The sequence below is a fragment of the Equus asinus genome, chromosome 30 (genome assembly GCF_041296235.1).
Source record: "Equus asinus isolate D_3611 breed Donkey chromosome 30, EquAss-T2T_v2, whole genome shotgun sequence".
NCBI classification, from domain to species: domain Eukaryota; kingdom Metazoa; phylum Chordata; class Mammalia; order Perissodactyla; family Equidae; genus Equus; species Equus asinus.
The window spans coordinates 16,395,951-16,419,160 of NC_091819.1; the positions used below are offsets into that span (position 1 = coordinate 16,395,951).

At 38.2% G+C, this 23,210-nt stretch overlaps 1 long non-coding RNA gene across 1 annotated transcript in view; it reads left to right on the forward strand.

The window, feature by feature from the left end:
- The window catches only part of LOC123282307 (uncharacterized), a 53,313-nt gene extending 31,358 nt beyond the window's left edge, over positions 1–21,955 (forward strand). Inside the window, exons 4-5 of the long non-coding RNA XR_006522373.2 lie at positions 18,714–18,826; positions 19,000–21,955. This is a non-coding gene — a long non-coding RNA (uncharacterized lncRNA). The remainder of the gene's footprint in view (positions 1–18,713; positions 18,827–18,999) is intronic.
- Positions 21,956–23,210: the final 1,255 nt, after the last annotated feature.

Below are 23,210 nucleotides of genomic sequence, written 5' to 3' on the forward strand. Positions count from 1 at the left end.
TTAATGTAGACTTTCCTACAGGATTTTACTTAATTTTGATTCATGTTTTGCAAGAAACCACATGTTCAGGAGAAAGTTAGTGGTACCTTAGTCAGAATATATGGGTATTACTCTTGGTTTTCCCAATTAACATCATTTTGATGTTGTTGCTACTTAAATGCTAAGACTTCACTTTCTCCCCCTGAAAAATGCAGGTAATACACTGGTCTCATCTACTTCAGAGTTGTGAAGCTATTTGAAAATTTTAAGATAGTAAGTTAATATAAGAGATTATATTCTAATGGAAAATTGTTTTTCTATTTTCAATTTTTGCATTGAAGAGATTGATGTTTTATAGTTTATGTAACTCCTGTGAGTTGGGAAGTGGAGACGTTTGCACAAAAGATAAAGGAAAAAAGCCTTAGTTTTCCCTCATTTAGTGAATCGCTAGAGCTCAGAGCTTAGCACGTAACCCTATTCATGCCAAATTTGTACAAAAAAAGTGAACATCATCATTTGACTTTTCTCATTGACATCAACTGGATTAAAGTAACTCACTCAACAGTAGACTTTTTTTTTTCCAGAAGTGGTGTTCAGCCTCTTTCAAATATAACACGTAAATATAGAAAGTTTCAAGTGGCAGGGAGAGAAACAAATTGGGAGATAATCACAATGTCATTGATTGGCAATCCTGGAATCTGTAGTTTTCTCTTCATTCACAAAAGGTAAATCAGTGCCAGCAGGCGAGTACTCTCCATTGATGTCCTCACCAGGCTCAGTGTCCTGGTAGAGCATCTTGTTTATGATCAATTTGGCGGAGACCTCACTGTGGAAATAACGGTAATGTCAGTGTGGGTCTAGGTAGATGTGTTCCATCTCTCTCATCTCCATTTCACTACTTTCTCCTCCCTTACTCCCCCCACACACATATCTTCTCCCTTACACATACCAAATTGAGCGGCGGCTAGCATGTGTGGGGCTCACAATCGGTCAAGAAAACCTTTATAATAGCATCATCCATGTTGTGCTCATTGTGATCACATTTATCATCAACTCATTCATCATCATCGTGATCATTGATGTTTACATAGCAGTCCTTTGTAGTTTATAAAGGGCTGTCCTACGAAATGCTTACCACAAACTTGTGTGGCGGGTAGAGTAATGATATTATCCCTGGTTTAACGCAAAGGGGAAAGAATTTCTAGTTCAAAGATCTTAGCTCACGCTCTGGCTCAGCGCAGTGAAGTTCGACACACATGGATTAAGCACCACTTTGCAACAGGAACTGTGCTTGGGGCCAGGACTTCTCTGACCTGAAAAGGAGCTCAAGCCTCCAGAAAATCCATTAGCTGCCTCTCTTTCCCCTCCCGGTACTGAAAGGTTTTGTGGCTAGACAAGTGGTTTACATCCTTGTGTCCCAGGGCCTCAAGGTATTCAAAAAGTGGAAGCAGGGTCCTCAAGTTATTGTCAATATTTCAAAATGACAACCTTTCTCCTGAAAATTGACTTAACTCTGGAAAAGACTGCACAGGCTAATTCACATGTGAAAAAGATTGCACAGAGTAACTCACATGTGAAATGGACTTTTCTGACATCTATTTTGCAGGAAGACTTTCTGTGTGACCAGAATAAAGAGTACTTCACTTATCACAGGACATAAATTTAGAGCTTCCTTTAACATGCCTGTGCGATCTTTCGCTGCTGTTCTATCCAGCTCATTCAGCCCATAGTGCTAAAGTTTCCCCAGGCAGCACTTTCCAAAACTGCCAAAAATTGTGGTGGTGTCATAAGTCAGCTTGCTGCACACAAGCCACATCATTCTCAATTTTGTTTTCAATTCCAACACAAATGTGTTTGCAGATCTGAAAACTAGCTCCCCAGAGCCCGCCGGGGATTTCTATTTAGGGAAGCTGCGAGGCTTCTGTAAACTGAGGAGTTAGTTGAAAAATTTTCCTTGGAAGTCCACAAGTATCCATTATGCGATTTCTCTTTAAGTGAGCAGTTTTGCATTTGCAGAAATCCATGGCGTGATTGGTGGGGTTCGGGGGTGGAGATGGGGTGGAGCATTTTGCCCAGGTTCCAATAGCAGAGACAAGTCCAGTCCGGCGCTTTCTCTGGGTGGAAAGTGGCCCCCTCTCGAGAACCCCAGGTCCTAGCCCCACTACAGACCTGAGTGAGCTGCAGCCATGGAACATGGGCTTGTCCAGGTAGTTCACCTGCCCTTTCGCTGAATTCCATCCAATGCCTCTGCTCTTAGCCACACATGGAAGGAACCAGCTCCTGTGGAATCAAATTCACGGCTCATAGGAGTGAAAAATTATTTTAACCATATTTAAGTAAATTCCTTGTCAACTTTTAGGCAGTGGTTCACATAATATGCAATAAAATGCGTCAAGAGAAAAGAAGATTCACCCTGGTGGGCTTGTCAAACCAATCTCAGAGGCCCAGTCAGTCTCTGTGGCTCTCCTTTATAAAGCCAGAAAAAAATAAAACTTGCTCTCACTGATATGTAGGATGTTTTTGCATCCATTTTTAAAAAATATTAGAAAAATCCCAAATTTCAAGAAAAATAATGTCTAGCAAAAAAAATAGTACCCATAATACTTTTTATTCTTCCTACCCCACAATCTTGATTGCATATTGAGATTTTCTAAGTGATTAAATGGATAATAGAGTAATGTTGGGGCTGGCCCCGTGGCTGAGTGGTTAAGTTCCAGTGCTCCGCTGCAGGCGGCCCAGTGTTTCGTTGGTTCGAATCCTGGGCACGGACATGGCACTGCTCATCAGACCACGCTGAGGCAGCATCCCACATGCCACAACTAGAAGGACCTACAACAAAGAACATACAACTATGTACCCGGGGGCTTTGGGGAGAAAAATGGAAAAAGTAAAATCTTTAAAAAAAAAAATAGAGTAATGTATCTAATTTTTCCCATTGAGATAACATTTAAATCAAGAAAATGCATAGGTTATAAATGTAAATTTTGATTTTGACACATATATATATACACCTGTATAACCAATACCCAAATCATGATATAGAACATTTTCATCATTCCAGAAATTTCCCTTCATGCCTCCTTCCAGCCAATTCCAATCTCCTTATAGATCACTGCTGTCCTGCTATCAATCATCATAAATAATTTTGCCTGTTCTTGAACTTCATATAAAGGGAATCACATAGTATGTAATCTTTTGTGTCTACTTCCACTCAGCATAATTGTTTTGAGATTTATTCATGTGTGTATCAATTTCCTCTTTTTTATTGCTAAGTAACACTCTACCATATGAATATACATAATTTGTTTTTCCATTTTCCTGTTGATGAACAGATGGGTTATTTTCAGTTTTTTTGCTGCTATGAAAAAAATCTCAGGAATATTTGTTACAAGTCTTTTTTTTTTTTTAAAGATTGGCACCTGAGCTAACAATTGTTACCAATTTTCTTTTTTTTCCCTGCTTTTTCTTCCCCAAGTCCTCCTAGTAAGTAGTTGTATATTCTAGTTGTGGGTCCTTCCAGTTATGGCATGTGAGATGCCACCTCAACACGGCCTGACCAGCGGTGCCATGTCCACGCCCAGGATCCGAACCAGGGAAACCCTGGGCCGCGGAAGCAGAGCTTGCAAACTTAAGCTCTTGGCCACGGGGCCGGCCCCTGTTATACAAGTCTTTATGTGGACATATATTTTAATTTGCCCATCAGTGAAAAATATGGGTGATAGACTAAGTATATTGTTCATCTTTATAAGAAAATGTCAAAAAGTTTCCCAGAGCAGCTATACCATTTTTACAACCCTATCAGCAATTACTAGAGTTCTCATTGCTTCACATGCTTTACAATATTTGATGTTTTCAGCCTTGTTAGCCATCTTAGTGGATGTAAAGTGGCATGTCGTTATTGCTTTAGGTTGCATTTCCTTGATAAGCATTTTTCCATGTATTTAGTGAACATTTGTATATCTTCTTTTCTAAAGATTCTGCTTAATCTTCTACTTAATATTTTAAAAAGCTGGCTTGTCTTTTTAATAATTGAGTCTGTGGAAGTTCTTTATATTCTGTAGATATAAGTTATAGTTCAGATATCCTTATTGCAAATATTTTCTCCCATGGTGGAGCTACCATTTCTATCTTCTTAAAAGCGTTTTTTGACAAGCAGAACATTGTATAGATTTTGATTAAGTTCAATTTATTAATTATTTATCCTATAGAAATCTTTCAAAGATACTATCCTATGTATTTTTTTCTAGAAGCTTCCAGAAGTATTTAAATTTAACAACTAACGCCCAAAACCCAAATCCAGAATACAGTCTCTTCTAAAGGCTGAGATGCCAAATGAAGTTTTAGTGCATAAAGAGAATGTTGGGGGCTCAGTAGCTCTGTGGGTCCTGAGCATCAGAATATCATCATTCGCAGCATGACCAGTGTGAAGAGTTTCAAGGCCCTAATTTGGGTGTTATTTTTGGAGATGACTTGGGTTTCTGTAGTTTTGGCTTTCTCGAGGATCGGAGTCATGCTTTGTAGTAAAGCCTGCCAAACTAAACTTTTCTCTGGGTGAGAAAGCACGTGTTCACCCACGTGCAAACCTGAGCTTTAGTGTCTTGCTGTAATTGCATCTGTAAAACCTCTTCCTCAAATATTGCTCTTTGCCTCCGTGGAAAAACAGCATCTTTAGCAAAAAGGACAAGTGGGCAAAGGTTTCTCCCACACCACCAGAGGAGTAGCATTTAAAAATGGAAGTGGCTTGTATAACCTACTTATCTTTGGTTTTAAAATAACAGCTCATAGATTTGCATTTGTTTTTAATTCTTGGCCCTGTGACCCCTGCTCCTGTTTTCCTTGATAAATTCCATCTTGCCTTCCACAGGCAACCATTCAATCCTGAGCTTTTTCTAACATGTCTCATCAAACTGGTTTTAGGTGAGTTACCAGTTCCCTAGATTGGTAATTCTGCGTTGAGAAGAAGAAAAGTATCTGCCAATCGTATTTTACCAACTGGATTTTTCAGTTTAAATTATTTTTATAGCTGTGTAATATTAATTACCACCCACAATTAGGCGGTATGTAGAATATAGTACATGGCATAGGTCCTGGAAATTCTCTAAAAAAGGGATTCTTTGGAGTATTTTTGTTGTTTCATAACAAACTGAGTTAAAAACGTAACAAAAAATAAACTTGTAGACCACCTGTTTTGCCCACTTAAAAACACATGTGTGCACACACATTTGTGTACACATATACAAATCTTATGAGAACTGATATAGAGAAAAATCAGTTTGAAAACAAAATGATTACATACGTTGTGAATCATTGCCAGGAACACAAAATTAGACATTATCTTATTTGCATTAATTAGAAAAAGAACAGCTCCATAGAAAGATTTTAAGATTCCTTACAAAATCCTAGTGGATACATGACGCATAGATAGAAATCAATACGTATATACTACGCAAACACTAATCAAACATATTTTGGGCTATTTTTTTTTCAAAATATAAGTTTTCATTAATGTTATTTTTTCCTTAATTGCAAAAATGTGCATGCTTATTGTAACATTTCAAACAATACAGAAATGTATAAATGAAAAAAAATTGCTGGTTCTTTTCCACAATAGTCCCATCCCTGTGGAAACCAGTGTCAATAGTCTGGCATGTATCTCTTTATACAAACACTCAAAAATATATACACACAGAACTTGTTATATTTTTCTTTGAAACAGATATTGAATCCTACTGTGTGTATTATCCTAAAATTCGCTTTTGTCATTTATTAAATACATTTTCTAGGCTAATATATACATATATTTGAATTACTTTTTTTTAATGTCAGTATGAAAGTGAACTTACTCACTGCATTAGTTTCCTAGGGCTCCCATAACAAAATGTCACAAACTGGGTCGCTTAAAGAGCAGAAGCTGGTTTCTCACGATTTTGGAGGCTGGAAGTCCAAGATGACCATCCCAGCAAGATTGGTTTCTAGTAAGACTGCTCATCATGTTCTCATATGTTCTTTCCTCTGTGTTCTCACATTCCTGGTGTCTTTTCCTCTTCTTATAAAGACACTATCCTATTGGATTAGGACCTTACCCTTATGACCGCCTTTAAACTTAATTATCTCCTTAAAGGCCTTATCTTCAAATAGAGTAACTTTGGGAGTTAGTGTTCAACCCATGAATTTTAGGAGCTACAGTTCACTCCACAAAACTTACCACTTTCTCTACTGGATGTCATATCTAGTTTGTTTATTGATCAATTTAACTGTACCTTTCGAAATAATCTTAGTTTTTATAAAAATGGTTCACATTCAGGGGCCAGCCCAGCGGCACAGTGGTTAAGTGCACAAGTTCCACTTCGGTGGCCTGGGGTTTGCCGGTTCAGATCCCGGGTGCAGACATGGCACTGCTTGTCAAGCCATGCTGTGGCAGGCATCCCACATATAAAGTAGAGGAAGATAGGCACAGATGTTAGCTCAGGGCCAGTCTTCCTCAGCAAAAAGAGGAGGATTGGCAGCAGCTGTTGGCTCAGGGCTAATCTTCCTCAAAAAAAGAAAAACAAAGGTTCACATTCATCACACAAATATACAACAAAAAAAGCGCTAGATAGAGGGGAAATACAATTACCCAAATTCCTCCATGCCAAAATAATCACTGTCAACAACTGATAAACGTCATCCTAGATAGATGTATACAAATAGAGAAAAGGACAGGTAGGTAGGTAGATAGACAATTAAATAGAGAGAGAGAGAGGGAGAGATAAAGAGATAAAGCACATGTGTACTATTTTTTACTGAAAATGCTAAATTTACTGTTACTCAAGCAATAAAAAAAGAAAACATGAAAATAAAGAAATCAAACTTTTGAAGGTTATTTCTTCACAGGAGTTAAGAGTTTCTGCAACATCACTCAGATTTTTAACATAGTTTGAAAAATATTAAATGGCTGTGGCCATGATGTTTAATTACATATTTTAACCTTATGTAATATTCACCAATCCCTTATGAATAAAAAAAAAGAGAAAGTTCTGTGCTCTTAGACTTCCAGTGCCCTTCTCATGTTCTTTTAGTAACATCATTATTTTTCCACTGTCAAAATTTATAAAATTTACATCCAATTCTCAAACTGTATTTCCCACATTTGTTTACGTCCAATATAAAAAACACCTGGTCATTGCTCACTAAGAGCATTTTGTTAGGGCTTCTCCAGTTCTGAATTCTTTATCATAATTAATCTTTGAGAGCGATAATTTATCTTCAAGTATGTTTGTCAAGATGTGAGCAGCATTCACTGAGTTCCTGTATATCTGCGGATGTATGTCTTCTGAAGAAAATTTGACTTGTATATAATTTCTGGGCCACATTTTCTTTCCTTCAGAAGTTTGGAAATATTGTTCCAGTATCTCTTGGCATCCCTAAGCTGGTGAAGATTTTTTTTTACCTTTTATACAAGCAATTTTTTCTACCTTGTTACACACATACTTCTACCTATATTCTTAAAATTTGTTCATTTTTCTAGATTGTACTTCCCCCCATAGGTAACCACCAAATGTTTTAATAGTTTATCTCTCTATAATCTTTTCTAAGGTATAAATATACATATACTTTATATGTATTGTTTTTGTGTATATATATGCCCTTTATGCACCTTATCCCTCTTCTTATCCACCTTCTTAAAGAGCATCTTAGTATATGTATGTTCTCCAACATTGATGTTTTTTTCAGTTTAAAGTACCCTGGAGATCACTTCACAGAAATATGAAAAGATAGTCTCCCTTCCTTTAGGAAAAAAAACTCAAACAGTTAAGTGATATATTATGGACACAAAGTAAACTACACATAGTTAAAGCATTTTAATTTTCTAGAACTATATATATGGAATCACCCAGTGTGTACTCAGTTTTCCTAGATTCTTTCACTCAGAATAATTATTTCCAGAGTCCTCATATGGCTCATTTTTATAGTTAAGTAGTATCCCACTGTATGAATATACCACAATTTATTTGTAAACCCACCTTTTGATGGACAGTTGGGGATTGTTTTCAGTTTTTGACTATTACAAATAAACATTTGTGAATAAGTCTTTGTATGGATATATGCTTTCATTTCTCTTGAGTAAATCCTAGGAGTGGAATGGTAGGATCACATGGTAAGTGTGTGTTTAAAGTACTAAGAAATTGCTAAGTTGTTTTCCAGAGTGGTGGTACCATTTTACATCCCCCCCAGTAATGTGTGAGACATTCACTTTTTTCACATTCTCACCAACATGTGCTGTGGGCAGTCTTTTGAATTTTAGCCTTTCTAGATAGGAGTGTGATGATTACTCCTCATGGTTTTTATTTGCATTTCCCTAATGATTAATGATGTTGAGCATATTTTCATGTGCTTATTTGCCATCTATATATCCTCTTTGGGGAAGTGTCTGTTCATATTGCTTGCCCAGTTTTAAAATTCAGCTTTTAATATTTTTATTATTGATTTTGAAGCTTCTTCATCGATTCTAGATAGAAGTCTTTTATCACATATATGCTTTGCAAATGTTTTCCCTGTCTGTAGCTTCATTCTCTTAATAGTATCTTTCAAAGAGTAGAAGTTTTAAATTTTGATCGAGTCCAATTTGTCATTTTTTTATTTTATGGATTGTACTTTAGCTGTCATATCTAAGAAATATGCCTAACTTGAGAGCACAAAGAATTTCTCTTATGTTTTCATCTGGAAGTTTTATATATTTAGGCTTTACATTTAGAAGTATCATCCATTTTGAGTTATTTAGTATTTTTTGGTGCTTTTTGTGTTTTTGTTTTTGTTTTGTTTTTGCTATGGAAGATTTGCCCTAATGTAACTTCTGTGCCAGTCTTCCTCTACTTTTTAGTATGTGGGCCACCAGCACACATGGCTGCTAAAAGACCAGTGTAGGTCTGCACCCAGGAACTGAACCCAGGCTGCTGAAACAGAGTATGCTGAACCTAACCACTAGGCTACGAGGGCTGGCCATTGAGTTAATTTTTGTATATGGTGTGTGTGTGTGTTTGGAAGTTAATTTTTTGTCTATGTATATCCAATTGTTTTAGCCTCATTTTTTAAACAGACAATGCATTCTTCACTGAATTGTCCTTGCACCTTTTTAAAAAATATCTTCTCTATACATTTTTGGGTCTATTTCTACATTCTATTCTATGCCATTGATCTAGTTCTCCGTTTCCATGTCTTTACATATGCCATACTATCTTGATTACTGTAGCCTTGTAACAGGTTGTGAAATCAAGTAATGTTAGCCCTCCAAATGTTCTTTTTCGACAATGTTTTGGCTATTCTAGGTCTTTGCAGGTTTATATGATTTTTTTAATGAGCGAATTAATTTCTACTCCAAAACATCGCTGCTAACATTTTGATTGGCATTTCATTGAATCTACAGATTTTGGGGGGAGTAATTGACATCTCAACAATATTAAGTCTTCTGACCCATGAGCAAAGTATATTTCTCCACATTTGTCAGGGTTCTTCAGAGAAACAGAACCGAAAGGATGTGTATATACGTAAAGAGATTTGCTATAAGGAACTGGCTCACAGGATTATGGAGGCTTGAAGATACAAAATCTGCAGGGTGTGCCAGAAGACTAGAGACCCAGAAGAGCCAATATTACAGTTCCACTGAGAAGGCCAGCAGGCTGGAGACACCAAGAGAGCCAATGTTCCAATTGCTGTGCAAAGGGAGCCTCCTGTAGAACCGGCAGAGCCAACATTGCAGATGGGGTCTAAAGGCAGTATGCTGGAGAATGCGCCCTTGCTTGAAGGAAGTCCATCTTTTTTTTCTATTCAGGCCTTCAACTGATAGATAAGGCCCACCTCTATTATGCAGGACAATCTTCTTTACTTAAAGCCCGCCTATTTAAATGTTAATCTCATCCAAAACACCCTCACAGAAACACCCAAAATAATGTTTGACCAAATATCCTGGCAGCCCATGGCCAGGTCAAGTTGACATACAAAATTAACTCTCACAGTCTCCTTTCATTAGGACTTTAATTTCTTCCAGTAATGTTTCTTCGTTTCCAATATACAGGTATTGAACATCTTTTATCAGATTTTTCCGTAAGAATTTCATATTTTTTGTGCTATTGCAAATTGGTTTCTTTTGAGTTTCAAGTTCCAGTTGGTTGTTTCTAGTACATACAAAACAATTTATCTTTTGGACAATGATCTTGCATCTAGAAAATTTAAAATATTGACTTATTTGTTCTCGCTGCTTTTTTGTAGTTTATATAAGATTTTCTACATAGATAATCATGTGTCTGCGAAGAAACACAATTTTACTTCTTTTTTTATATAAAGATGTTTTTAATTTCTGACATATAGGTCACACAGTTTTTCCATAGATTCCATCAGACATATATAGACAATCACATAGTCTGCAAATATGTAAAGACAGTGTTACTTCTTCCTTTCTTTACTTGCCTTTCATTTCTGGCAGTAATTCCAGAGGAATGACAACATAATCCCATTTCTACAACTTTAAATTATTCTGCAAATAGATTTTGTGTTGCAGTTCTTCAGAAGGTTATGCGGATAGTCTGTTTTCTTATCCAAATTTTCAACTATGTGAGTAGGGCAGAAATATATTGTTCTCTTTCATTTAGAATCTATCAAAATTCTTTGTACACAGCAGATGCTCGCTGCCTGTTTGATGGTCAGCCAGTCTAACCACTGGTGTGCAGAATTTGGACCTGGGGACTCAGTTGCAGAATGCAAAACTAAATATAAGATACATATTTTGTTCATATTGATAGCAAATTTTTTTGTGTTTTGTTTTTTGTTCTTTGGGGTTTTTTTTGTGAGGAAGATTGGCGCTGAGCTAACATCTGTGCCAATCTTCCTCTGTTTTATGTGGGATGCCTCCACAGCATGGCTTGACAAGCAGTGCTAGGTCCATGCCCAGGATTCTAACCTGTGTACTCCTGGTCCCCTAAGAGGAGCATGAGAACTCAACCATTACGCCCACAGGCCAGACCCAGTAGCCAATGTTTTAAACATAATTCTTGGTGGATGGAATTTATCCTATCACTTGCTTCACAAAACTTACAAAACTACAAAATTGAAGAAACAATAAATTTTATCTCACTTTGTTCTTTAGTCATATGTACAGAGTCCTAGAAAATAATGAGGGAACAACAACTATAACTGAAACTTTCCAGGGGCCGGCCCGGTGGTGCAGTGGTTAAGTTCGCACGTTCCGCTTCTCAGCAGCCCGGGGTTCACAAGTTCAGATCCCGGTTGCGGACATGGCACCACTTGGCACTCCATGCTGTGGCAGGAGTCCCACATATAATGTAGAAGAAGGTGGGCACAGATGTTAGCTCAGGGCCGGTCTTCCTCAGCAAAACGAGGAGGGCTGACAGTAGTCAGCTCAGGGCTAATCGTCCTCGGAAAAAAACAAAACAAAACAAAACTTTCCATCTGCTGGGCTATACACTGTAGTGGATGACATGTTTGGCTTTAGGATTCCAAATTTTTTACTAAATAGCAATCAATAATCTCTATGTGTCTCAGTGTACTCATCTGTAAAATGGGAATAACAGCCCCAATTTCACATTTAAATTCAGACTTAGTGGGCTAATACTAGAATTATAAAAGGAAAAAATAATTACAAACATTTAAAAAATAAAACAGTTTCTAGTCTGAAAACTTAGTAATATATTTATTTGTTATGACAAGGATTAATTTACTCCTCTAAAACTGTCAACAGATTTTTTTAATATTTCTGTATGGACTATGCATCTTTTAAAAGAATGCAGAGTGGCCATCTCAGTGACATAGTGGCTAAGTTTGTGCACTGTGCTTCAGTGGCCTAGGGTTTGTGGGTTTGGTTCCCAGGCACAGACCTAGCACTGCTTATCAATCCATGCTGTGGTGGTATCCCACATAAAATAGAGGAAGATTGGCACAGATGTTCATTAAGTGACAATCTTCCTTAGGCAAAAAGAGAAAGATTGGTAACAGATGTTAGCTCAGGGCCAATCTTCCTCATCAAAAAAAAAAAAAAGAGAGAGAGAGAGAGAGAGAGAAAATGTAGAGCTAGTTTCTTTTGCATGAAATAATTTTGTCATAAAAAAAGAATATTTAAGGCAATCCTTTAAATATATGCAAGTCTGAGACATCTTAATTTTTCAAAATAACTTGTTCCCAATTTATCTGTTTAGAAATCGGACACCCAGTAACCATATAAAATGTTTAAAAATAGTTGTAATGTACCTAATCCATTCAATATATCTATTTAAGGCATAGTTCATGGTCATATATTTGCCATAATAATTGAACTTTTTAATCAGCTACAATAAACACCAATATTTCTATGAGGAAATTCATTTTGAACACTAATTTAAACGATTCTTTTAAATTGAACAATTTTTATGAAGCTTCCAATTTTGTCTCAGAAATACTTTTAAATGATTTGTTTACATTTTCTAATTTAATCTTCACAATAACTGTGTGAGACGTAAATGGGATATTATTATCCCTATTTCACATAAGTGAATGGAACTTTGGTGAGTTTAAATTACTTCCCCACAGTTACTCAGATTATGGTAGAGCTAAGATCCAAACCAAAACCCCAGTTTTTTTCCATTATGCTTTGTGGTCTCTTTTTACTAAACCCCCCCCCACACACACATACACATAGCCCTCAAAAATGGACTCCTTTTTGCTTCCGACCCTTGAATTTTATAGAATCACAGATATTCTTTGAGCTATCACATTTATTATGATTCATTGTGTCTTAGTTTCATGGGGCCCTCTCTCAGTAGACCATGAGTGTCTTGAACGTGGGTTCTATGTCTTACTCACCTTTGTAAAGTACATGGCAGATACTCCCACTCACATGTAGGTGCTGGATAAAGGTTTCTTGTATTTCTTAGAAGGTTTTTCTTGTTCTCTTGATAGGTGTCTGGGAGAGTTTGTTGGGAGACTTTCTTCTCTCTTCCCCTCACCTCTCTACCTTCACTGTCTGAAATCTGATAGGGAAAGATAAAGGTCTACATTTGTTTTATGGTGAGTCTTTCAGTGTGCAAAGAATAAAGGCAGATTGTCGTTAATTTCCAGAGTACCTGGGGTGGGAGAAATGGACCCAAGACCAGGGACGTTACCTGAAAAATCAGTTCCTAGGCTGAGGGATGAGAAGAAGAATGAGATTGTGTGGCAGTTCACTGTTTCTTTCCATCGATTTTCTTCACTCTTATCAGTGTTGTCATTGCACATCACAGCTTATGGAATCAAGGATGGGAATGCGCGTGAGTGGCCAGAGGCAAGTCCACAGAATGAGAATAAAGAAAAAGGCAGAAGGAAGAAAACTCTGAGGTTATATCAACTAATAAAGAAATGTACTTAGTGCCCATGACCATCTTGTTTCAAGGGTTGTTCCTGGAAATCTCTTTTTACGCAGGTACCATCATGATGAACAAAAGATCTGATGGGACAAAGTCTGATTCATTAGTATGAACAATAATCATTAGATTAAATTAAGAGGGAACTTGAGAGTTGATTACACCCACAAGGCTTAGACTGGGAGGGATGTGGGAGGCAGAAAGGAGGATGCTCCCTGGCTGATCCTGATGGCTGGGCCAATGTGGAATCTCTATCCTCACAGTAGTCCCTAAAGATGTTGCCACAGCAGACAAGTGGAGTAGTTGCCAAGATAGTAGCCAAGAGTTTAATTTTAGAGATGTGAACATATATCTAATGAAGAGGAAAGGCAAGATGTTATATACGGGCATCCAGGAAGGTCAAGAAAAAAGGCGCCACTAGGAACATCAGACATGCCTGTCTTGGGCACTCTACTGCCTTCCAATAATGTGCCCACATCCCTCATGTAGCCTAAGTTCATCTTGTACTAGAATTAAGGTTAATAGGCCCTAATTAGCCTAGATACTCTACAAGTGTTGAGCAAATGCATTCAGTTGTAAGTTTAGCAGTTTAAAGACAATTAATTTAACTCTTGTCACTTTTTTCTAGTAGCCTGACTGATAGCCATGCATGCCAACACAATGTGATATATTTAATAATGAATACCAAGACTATCTTCTGTTTCAAAGGTAATAGGACTCTAAACACATGCCATTGGAAACCCAAAGATGCCCCTGCACAGCATATTTCTTATACGTGCATAAAAATCCAGAATAGTAGTGGGTGCATGAATGTGAATATTACTGCTAATATATTTATAGATGTGCTTATTAATGCTACTCTACCTCACTTTCCTAATAAATGAACATTTCCTTTAAGGAATGGGGAAATATGCTCCCTTGTGGAAAATATAGGCACAGAAATCATTAAAGAATATATTATCTCTTAAACAATTGAATCACTGACTCAAAAGAAATAGCAAAATTAGCATACAAAATAATTAGTTTTGTTTTTGTATTTGAAGTAGTAAGGTCCCAGAGGGCAAATCATTTGATGCAAACTATCCATATAAATAACAATTCCTTCAATTTCATCCACCTTCCCCAACTGGGTTTTTCTCTGGGATCATATGCTGCTTTCTGGGTTGCTCAGGTTTTTCTCCTAGAGTCCTATGTCAGCTCTGGTTTTCTAGAAGGGAAAACGCATCTTCAACCTGACTGATGGAGGACTTAAAGGCAGAGCAGATAGCTTAACTCCTCGACTCAAAATGCATAGTAATAACCTACAGTATAAGCATCCATGAGTCCATACTGATATGAATAAGTGATTGAAAAAACAAATAGGGGAGAACACACAAGTCTCCCATGCAAAGGATTCCAAATAATTTATGTAGAAACTCTGCCCTCTAGGAGGTGGTGACAACTTCCTACTCCTTAAGTGTGAGGTGCACATACCGACATCTTTCCAAAGAGAACAGTATGAGAAGGCAGGAGAGAGTAGCTTTACTTGGAGAAACCTGACAAAGGCTACGTCGGCCAGGTGATCAAGGTGATATCAACAGCGATAAGTCATGTTGATAGTCTGTGCCTTTGATATGATGTGATGAAATTGGCACTTTTCTTCTATGGGGTTAACCCCAGTTGAAGTAAGTATGAATTAAGTATGGACTTTAGCTAATAAGGATGTATCAATATTGGTTCATTAGTTGTGACAAATGTAGCGTACTAATGTAAGATGTTAATAATGGGTGAAACTGGGTGTGGGGTATATGGGAGTTCTTGGTATTAGCTTCACAATTTTTTCTGTAAGTCCAGAACTGTGCTAAAATAAAAAGTTTATTTAAAAACATACAGAGTATGATTAAGGAAAAATGCACAGTACCTGAAGTATAATAGAAATAATAGAAAATATATATATTGGTTTCTGAACCTGGTTCCTGGCACAAAACTCCTAAATCCTTGTAATTTCCTAAGTGACGAGTGCTGGGAGCATCTTTTTTCTAATAGTTGTTCTTTGACCCCGGTGTCTGACACAGAGTTCCTAAATCCCTTCAAATTCCCTGGGTGATAGGAGTGTCTTTTGTTCTAATGAGGTGATCCTTGGCAGGCTCCTGGATGGGGATTGGTCATCAGAAAGACCAAGTCTGGATTAGAAGGTTGGAACTTTCAGCCCCACCCTGCATTCTCCAGAGAGGAGAGGGGCTGGAAATGGAATTCAGGATTGGTCATGCCTACATGATGAAGCCTCCATAAAAATTTCATACATACAGGATTCAGACAGTTTCTAGGTTGGTGAACACATGGAGGTGCTGGGAGAGTGGCGTGTTTGGAGAAGACATTGAAGCTTCACGCCCTTTCCCCATACCTTGTCTTACACATCACATCCATCTGGATGTTCATGTGTATCTCTTATCATATCCTTTTATAATAAACTGGAGAATGGTAAATAAACTGTTTTCCTTAGTTCTCTGAGTTGCTGTAGCAAATTAATCAAACTCAGGGAGGGGACCTTGGGGGATCTCCAATTTATAGCCTATTGGCCAGAAGACAGGTGACAACCTGGACTTGCGACTGCCATCTGAAGTGGGGTGAGGGTGGAGGGGCAGTCTTCCGGGACTGAGCTCTTAGCCTGTGGGATCTGATGCTATCTCCAGGTAGATAGTATCAGAATTGAGTTAAATTGTAGGATGCCCAGCTGGTGTCATAGAATAACTTCGTGTGGGAAAAAAAGCCCCCCACATCTGGTGTCAGAAGTGTTGTAAGTGTGGTAGCAGTGTGAGAGTAAAGAAGAAACACACAGGAGAAGGAGGAGTGAGGTTTTCCTTACAGAGCCTATCTGAGTAAGGCACATAGTTATTAGTGAAATTCTGGGAAAGGTTTCCAGAATGAGATGAAAGAGGAAATTTTGACCATGGAATATGTGGCTGAGGAAAACCTGAAAATTTTATAACGCAGGTCTTTAAAGAATCCATCTCTTTAATTATTGATTTAAATATTTCATAATACCTGGTGTATGTATTTAAATCACTATGTTATTTTGACAAGCAAGATTGTTAAAAATATTTCTCCTTTTGTGGTAACATATTATCTTCTGTTGCCTTCTCTCTTTACAATATACATAGTATCTGTGCTCAGCCTCCCCCTCGGTCTCCCATTCTGTCTCTTTGTCTCACTATCTCCATTATCTTTGTCTCTCTGTCTCCCTGTTTATCTCTTTCTCTCTCACACACACACACAAACACACACGTGCTTTTGGAGGCAACAAGAAGACAAGAGAACACGTGGCACCTTTGAGAAAAGTATAAAGACAATAAGCACAACTGACCCCTCTCAACAGTGAACTCATTCTTCTTCATATAAGATTATCTATTAGTACTTGAGTTTTATTATATTTTTGTCAGAGATATGTCAATGGAGATCCATTTGGAAAATGTGAAATAAAGTGAGCAATGCAAAAAAAAAAAAGTCTGAAAGTCTTTCAAAAATGTAAATATGCCTATAAATCCTCTAATTAGATTCTTAAAATTTATCTCAGAGGCAAGAAAACAATAACTTCTTCCCAAGGTTCTTTCTCCCTTCCTCTCCATGTCTAATGTTATTATGATATTTTGATTCTTCTCTTCTCATGTGTACGATAATGCAGAAGGTTCCTGATTGATCTGTCTGCCTTCTCCCTCCTTCGGTTCACTCAAATCCAACAGACAAATTTCTATTCCATATCTTTTCACCATTTCATTCCCAACCTCAAAATCCTGAATACCTAAGAGACACAATCCAGCTCTAATGCTTAACTTATCTTTCCAACTATATGCCTCATTTCATCCCACAACAATGTGTATCATACAAACTGACTTGCTTATTTATTACTATTCCCTTGACCTTGCCTTGAGTTTTCTTACCAGTTCACCTTTGTTTATTTCAATTCTCAGTCTCCATAATGCTGATCTCTTTCTTAGCAAATCTTAATCCTGTATCCTCTTCAGATGCCTTTGATGTTCACCCTGCTGGGAAGTGTTTTCTTAAACCATAACTCTCATTTGGTTATAACTATGGGCTGATCTGGAACACTAGCTATATAGTTTTTATTTTTCTCCCCTTATAAAATTTCACTTCTTTCATAGCACAGAGATTCCTCATTGTATTACACATCTACCTAACCTACTTGTCATTGTGTTACTTAAGATTTGGCACCAAGTTTCATTTCCTCTTTACTCCCTGCATCTAGCACAATTCTTGGACTATTATAGACATTTATTACATAACCTTGAATGAACAAAGCAATGAAGGAATACATTTATGCATATCTCCCTTTTTTGGCTACAAAGTCCTTAAAATACCAAGTCTCCTTTTTATCTGTGAAAGACCTGAAATGTGCCTTATAAAAGGAAGTTGGCCAATAAGTACAGGTTTAAGTTTAAAGTCTGCTGCAGGCTGTATCGCTTCCTGTCCGAACCTGACCCTTCGGCCCTATCTCATGCTATCTTTTGCACTTTGCCCTTCACAAACCGTTAACCTTCCTTTTCTCTTCTCAGACATCCTGTGTATTAGTTTCCTATTGATGTCATAACAAATTGTCTCCAACTTAGTGGCTTAAAACAATACAACTTCATATTTTCTTGCAGTTCTCTAGTTCAGAAACCCAAAATGGCTCTCACCAGGCTAACATCAAGATGGTGGCAGAGCTCTGTAGCTTTCTGGAGACTGTGGGAGAGAATCCATTTCTTTGCCTTTTCTAGCTTCTAGAGGCTGCTTGCCTTCCTTGGCACATAGCCCCTTTCCCTCCGTCTTGGAAGCCAGCAATTATATTGCCCTGACCTTGTTTCTGTTATTACATCTCCTTCTCTGATTTTGACTTTGACTCTCTCCCACTTGAAGGACTCTTTTGATGACATTGGGCCCATCCAGATAACTCAGGATAATCTCCCTATTTCAAGGTCAGATGATTAGTAAACTTAATTCCATCTGCATCCTTAATTTCCCTTTGCCATGTAACATAACATATTCATAGGTTTTGAGGATTAGGGTGTGAGCATATTTGACAGGGTCATTATTTTTCCTGCAACATCCTGGATGTCAACAGAGGAGGTCTTTGTGATCTAGGCAGGAATTAGAGTTCTTCTGCAAGTCTTGATCTGTACTGCCAAAAAAGAGGAGTTTCTCTCCTAGGACTCCTGAACCTATTGTGGTTCTATCATCTTCAAAGGTATTTGCTGCAGGCAGCAATGGATTTGGAGGTTAGCGTACCATAGTAAAACATAGTTCTCTCCCCTGACGCGAGAACAAGCTGCATGAACTGTGTGAGGCTGCTATTCCTGAGTTAGTCTTGTCCTTTGTCTCATCTTCTCCATCCAGATTTCCTTAGAATGGGAATCCTACACCAAGGGAATGCTTGCTGGCTCACCAGAGGCCCACAGATTACTTTGATTGCCTTTCAGTTTCTGGACACAATTCTCAGTGGTGAGAAGGTAGGTATTATAAAAAATTAATATAAAAATTATGTAATAGTTATAATAACTGCTTTAAAATCCATGTCAAAGTAAAATAAAAGATTCTTCCATATTGGTAAATTTGCATAGCAGTTAGTCCCTCAAAATGATTAATTCTGATATTTTAAAGTGTTTTTTTTTCTATATTTCAGGAATTATATAAATGATGAAAGCTAGCTTCTGCATTTTAGGACAGGACTGGAAATATTCCATTCTCAATCCTGAAACAGATACAGTTTGGCTTTCTTAAGAAGCAGTACAGCAGTTTTCAACCAACTGTAAGCTGACTTTGGGTAGAATTGTAACCACGGGCTCATTTAGAGCCATTTGGAGCAGAAGCCATCTCTTATCAACAAAGTGATCAAGGATTGTCTTTCAGAGAAACTGCAAAGTCAGGAAGCCAGAGCATGCATAAAAGAAGAAATCATGACCTGAACTGACCTTGGAACCAAAGTCCCTCCTCCCCACAGAACTCAAGGACTGGACACTACAGGAACTTGAAAGTCAAACTCTTATCAGAAGTGAGGGGTCCATCACTTGGGAAGATCCCATATTAAAATTCCTTCCCCACCCCATAATAAATGTTTAGAGCCCTGTCATAAATGGTTAAAACTTACCATAAATGCTTGAAGCCCACCGATCAAAGGCTGTCTCACCAGGATTTCTGCGTGCCAACCCGTTCTCCCTAGCCTCTTAAATTTCACCCTAAATGCTGAATCGGGGAGACAGATCTGAAGGAACATGCCCTCTGTCTCCCTGCACATCTTCCGCACAGAATAAAAGCTGATTTCTCTCCTCAAATGTTGATGCCATAGTTAATTGGCTTGTTTATGCACATTGGGCAGAGGACCCCAATTTTGTGCAGTAACAGAATAAAGAAGTCTCCCCTACTTTGTTTCATCCACATCTTTCCAAATGATGTAAACATATGCTACTTTCTGCAGCTCAAAAGTTTTCCCTGCACTCTGGCCACTCTCTTTAACAACACAAGGCCCTGTGTGAGAAAGCATATATGATTTTGCCCTGGCTGCGGTCAGGAAGCTTACTTAGGCACGTACAAGAAGAGGGCCCTGGAGGAGCAAGGAGAGAATGAACCATTTTGCAAGATTAGGCTGAGCAGTGTGAGTCGCTGGCCCAGAAGATGGGGGCTTAATCCCTCGTCTCTGTCTTACCTGCATTTAAAGAGGTTATTGTAAAAGACGGTTTTAATTTTATACCTCCCGAAAGTGTTGGAATGGAAGGGAACCAACCATGTGATTAGGGAGTTGGAATTTCAGCTTCAACCCAGGACCTCCAGGGAGGGGAGAGGGCTGGAGATTGAGTTCAATCACCAAGGGCCAATGATTTAATCAATCAGACTCAAGTAATGGGACTTCCGTAAAAACCCCTAAATGGTGGAATTTGGAGATCATCCAGGTCGGTGAACACATCCAGGTGGCACACGTCAACTCCATAGTGACAGAAGCTCCTGTGCTTGGGACTTTCGAGGATCTTACCCTATGTACCTCTTCATCTGGCTCTTCATTTGTATTGTCGATGAAAATAATCCATAACCAATCTATAAATGAAAATTTGGGAGAGTTTATTCTGAGCTAAAATCTGAGGACCATGGCCCAGGGCCTTTCTTCCCAAAGGAAGAAAGGGCACCAAAGAAGTGGGGTGCACAGAGTGGTTATATACCCCCAAACAGGATGTTTCACATATGATTGAAATGTCGCTTTTACAATAGTCACGAGACTGCTCTGTCAGCATAGCGATTGATGGAAGCAGCAGGTAGGTCTGCTGTCTCGGTGGGCACAGCAGGGTGGCAGATCTGTTGTCTCCAGCTGGGTGGTCACAGGTGAGCTGGGTGGTCAAAGGTGAGTGCAGCAGTGAGTTCCTAGCCTAGGGAGAGATGCTTATCCTTAAGGAAATGCCAACATGGGGAGGGGGAGGGAAGTTGCACCTTTATCTTAAAGCCATTTCTTCTTGCCATAGTAAATGTTTTAAAGCAGATATGCAATGCGTGCTCAACAGCCACAGTCAGCCCCTTTTGGAAAAAACAAAGTCGGGCCAAATTAGGTTTACACCAAATGGCTTCCTCATATACTCCAATATATCCTATTGCTTGCCATTTCTATTTGTCAGTATCCTTCATAATAAACTGTAATAGTAAGAATTGCATTTTCTTGAGTTCTGTGAGTCTTTCTAGTAAATTTTTAAGCTGGAATAGGGGGTTGTGGGAATCCTTGATTTATAGCCTGTTGGTCAGAAGTACAGGAAACCTGGACTTGTGGTCAGTGTCTGAAGTGGCAGTCGTCTTGTGGGACTGAGCCCTTAACCTGTGGGATTTGTGCTACCACCGGGCAGTTAGTGTCGGAATTGAATTGAGGGACACACAGATGGCGGCTGGGGGATTGGAAAATTGGTTGGTGCAAGGAAAACAAACCCCACACATTTGGTGTCAGAAGTGTTGTGAGTAAAAACAATTTCAGAGCCTTTATAGAAAAAGCCGGAAATCCTTGCTATTTTTAAATTACCTGTTTTAAACTTACATTTTCAAGTTACACAATTTACATTAAAAAGTAACTTATTTTGAATGACTGTCTTACTGTTCACCATGCACTAAAAAGAAAAGTGACTTTTCAACTTCCTAGAGGCAGTTGATAAAGTAAAAGATAAGATTTCGTTAGAGTTACAAAGCATTAATCATAAAACTGCTGCAATTTTTATATTCTCAAAATTCAGTAAAAGCAGAATATATTATTATGTGCCCATTAAAGTGCTCAGATGAAGGGATCTTTTTATTGTCTAATGTGCTCAGTTGAGGCCCATGTGAAACAAATACACATATTCTTTGTGCATGGGCTTTATCCTATCTGAATAGCTTCTGCCTTTCTCTTCCCTCCTTCTCTCTGCTTGCCTTTTCATTGGTGACATTTTGTAAACTTCTCCAGTTTTGCTTTTATTTACACCAAGAGTTGGCAAACTATGGCCCAGGTCAAACCTGCCCAACATGTGTTTTTTCCCACCTGTGAACTAAGAATGGTTTTTATATTTTACACTGAGCTGAAAAAAATCCAAAGGAGAGTAACATTTCACAACATGTGAAAGTTATATGAAAATCAAGTATTCAAAATAAATAAAGCTTTATTGGAACACGTCCATGCCTATTTGTCTATGTGTCATCCGCGGCAATTTCTGGCTACAGGGCAGAGTTGAGTAATTGTGGTATAGTCCGTATGGCCTGCAAAATGGAAAGTAGTTATCATCTGGCCTGTTACCAAAAACGTTTGCTAACCTCTGCTTTAGACCATTTGATTCTGGTAACTCTGTGGTTACTCCTGCATCCCTAAATTAGTCTCCCTTTTCCCAGTTCTTGTTTGTTTTTTAACGTGGCTACATGTCTAATTTCCAACACTGGATCTATGATCCTTTCACATGGCAGGATTCAGTGGCTTCCTTGCTCATTTTATTGCATCCAGTGATAATTCTGGAAGATGGGGTCATATATCTATCAAGAAGGGATTCAGATTTTTTGATAAAGTGAATGATAAAAGAGAGAAACAAAATGTGAGGAGCACTTCCTCAGAGGTAGAGAACACATTGTTATATATTTAGATAGAGTTTCAGGAGTCCGGGGGAAAACTGCGGACAAAAGAGACACATTTAAGGAGTTGTCAACAAACAGATGGCAGTTGAAGCCATGACAAAGATATTTTTTGAACCCAGGAATTTATACTCCAAAATTGAGTATCATATACTCCAGAAGTGACCATCTTTCTAACCTCCAGAACTTCTCTAAAAGAACTGACTACATCATTGTCTTTTTCTGGAAGTAAAATGATGATAATTCTGGCTGTTATCATCTACACTGATTTTCCTTTTCTCCAAGAATAGCTCAGTGTGCAGAAAGGAAACACTGGGCAGAAGTGAAGGAGGAAGCATAAGAAGGAAGCTTCGACTGTTCTGGCCACATTCCTAACCTTTGATGATGACTGCGTAGAGAGCAACTTTTACATTCTCCATTCATTCACTTCCAGCATTAAAATAAATACCAGCAAGTAGTGGCCTGATCCAACGAAGCATTCCCAGATGCTTGTCATCCTAAGCCCCCGTCTATCAAAGAGAAAGAGAAAATCGTTAGCTGCCCTCCAAGTGCAAAGACAAAGAATTTAGACTTTCCTTTCTCCCTTCTTAAGATTGTGAACAACTTAAGGCCAGAGACATCATTTTTTCTCATCTGTATTTCACACTCACTCTAGACCCCAGCTTTGCACACAGCAATTGCATCATATGCCTGAATGAATGAATTGATAGGTTTTATCTGGATGCTGTGAAATCACTAGTTTGTTACCTTGGTAGATAAATAATTCCCTTTTTG